Genomic DNA, 2801 nt, shown 5'->3' on the forward strand with positions numbered 1-2801 from the left:
ACAATACAAGTTGGATAATTAACTTGATTTTTAGCTTTGCGGTGGTAGCGAGAAGGTGGCGATAGGTATAAAATGAAAGATACTTGATATATATACTATTCTAGAAGCCACATGTCATGTTTGGTGACTGTAGCTCTTATTATTTACCAAAATTGCTAAAAAACGGAAACGGGGCAATTTATCGAATATCAGAAACAAACTCGATCTGCGCGGTTACTAGGAGAACCTACAGCTAATTTCAAGTCTCTAGCTCTTATAGGTTCTGAGATCCTTGCGTTCATACATACGGACAGACAGCCGGACATGGCTAGATCCACTCGGCTGTTGATGCTGATCAGGGAATATATATACTTTATGGGGTCGGAGATGCTTCCTTCTGCCTGTTACATATATTTGCACAAATACATTATACCCCTTTTACCCATTTTCAATGGGTTCAGGGTATAAAAATATTGATTTATAATTCTATATATCCGATCGAGATACTTATAGTCTCCTAAACCTCAAAACAATTTTAAAAGTTTAAGGACAATCTCAATATTCGCAATCTCAATAGTTTTATATTAATGCATGCACAATGAGCGTTCTTTACACAGATTATGTATACTTTGCATGCATACACTTATATAATGTTTTGTAAATTGGATTTGTATGCACGCATGTGTCCATATAAAATGCGTATTTCGTCATCATTTTTTCCAGCCTTCTTTGCAGATCCCTCCGCTAACGGCAAGCATCACCGGTAAGTACTCATAAGTCTCTATTAACATTAATTCAAAATAATTAATGTTACCCATAGCATAAAAACGAAGGAGAGTCCTATTACCTATTCGGACAAATTAAAATTCAACAAAATAATGCACACGGTTGAAACAGCGCACGCGTCCAGTGTTGCCAATTCCGATTTTTCCTAAAATTTAAAAATATCATTATTGGCACACGATTTTTTGAAATTTTGCGCCCATGATCTGCCCATTCACACACATTTGTGTCTGTGTGTGTGTTTGTAGGCAGGGACCTACAGGTACACAAGCGCATAAATGCTTCTATTCATATACAAAATATGCAAGTATGCGTGAATAGCAAGTCCAAAAACTTTTAAATGCACACATGCCAACGCTTAGGAACCCTTTCCAACAAGAACGAGCTAAAATGAAAGAATTTCGCATCGACGTGGCAAATCTTTTCATTATTTCATGTTACTCGTCCCCTCAAAAGGAAAGAAATGCCACCGACTTTTGAGAAAAATTTAATTTGTGGGCATTTTGCTTGTGCGGACACATACACACACAATAATTTAAGCGGTACATAGACAAATTGAAAGAGCACTGAGAGTAAGCTAAAGCAGCTTCCTGTAGAGTGAGCGAGTAAAAAGACAGCGATGCCGTTCTACGTCACATGTTATATGTATTCTTACTTTCTTGCTGTGAGAGCATGCGGGCATGTCTCGAACCCGAACAAAAACGAAGGCGACTCTGGACCAGCCGCAAATAAAACGCTTGTCACCACCAAATGTAGGGTTTGTCCAGTCTATATGTCATTTGGTTAGTGCTTTAACTCATATTTAAATGTCTATTAGCCTAGTGCTCAAAAAATGTTGCATTTTCAAACCTCACATTTTGTAGTTCCATTAGCAAGTGTCCGTTGTCGGTAACCTGTGAGTGGAAAAAGTACCGCTTCTTTAAATAAACACCTGAGCGCCGCAAAGTTTTCCTTCTAAAAGTCATGTAATATGACCTCAAAGTAATTTCTCCATTTAATGGGATCCTTGCGGGATCTTTAAATGTTAAAACTGTGGGATTAATAAAATTTAAAATTATTATTTAAAGTTACCGCTTGCCTATGTAGCGAAATCACCTGTTTATGGTAATGATACTTTCATAATTTTCATAACATCGATACGAAATCCGATAAATCATCCCAAAAAAACTAATTGTTTGGGGCGAATACACACATTTTTTGAATATGCCACATTTTTGTAAAATGTGTTTTCCTATGGGTAAACGTACTAGCCACATTTTTAACATCAGACAAAATTGTAACATACGCAAAAAAAAATCTAAGATATGTGGACAGTGGAATTAGGCTATAAGTAAAATATAAATTAAGATATCAGGTTTATTTTGGTGCAGGAAAAAAATAATTTTCAACTGAAAATTGATTATTTAAATACAAAGCAAAAACGCCTGTTCTTGCTTTTAATAGTTTTCGAGCAGAACTAAATTTCATAGTTTCTGTTAATATTGTATAGCTGAAGTATAATTAACATATTCATTTTTATTCGTATTTATATTTTTGAAATGTATTATATAACTCCATTTGATGGGTTACATGTATATTAAGATAGTAAAAGTTGCAATAAAATTGTAGTATGTATTTAATCATTGAAAAGATAACATTTCAAATTTAAAAGTCCTTTTTATATTTTTGCGCCAAATCGTAAATTCGATATTTATAATAACTCGACATAGATAATGAGCAGCTCTAATGCGCTCATTTCAAAGCGTTGACGATTTTTCAAAATTAAGGAAATTCATCATCAAGTAGTATCGTTGCTGAACGATTTTCGACAATCGTGCCGCCACCACGTTATCGCAACTTTTGATTGGTTATATTTAATAAAATACACAATAAAGTTAAGTTCCGCTGCCGGAAATGGAGTCCTGAAAAATAACTACGTTAAATAGACACCATATCCGACTATTTGGCTGTTCCTTATGATGGGTGACCAAAACGAAGAGTTACCAAAACATCGAAATAATATCGATGCAGAGAACAATCGTGTTCCCATTTTTTTCATC

This window comes from Drosophila montana, unplaced genomic scaffold, assembly GCF_035044405.1.
Source record: "Drosophila montana isolate Dmon_TW-CO22-7 unplaced genomic scaffold, ASM3504440v1 contig_2257_1, whole genome shotgun sequence".
Lineage (NCBI taxonomy): Eukaryota > Metazoa > Arthropoda > Insecta > Diptera > Drosophilidae > Drosophila > Drosophila montana.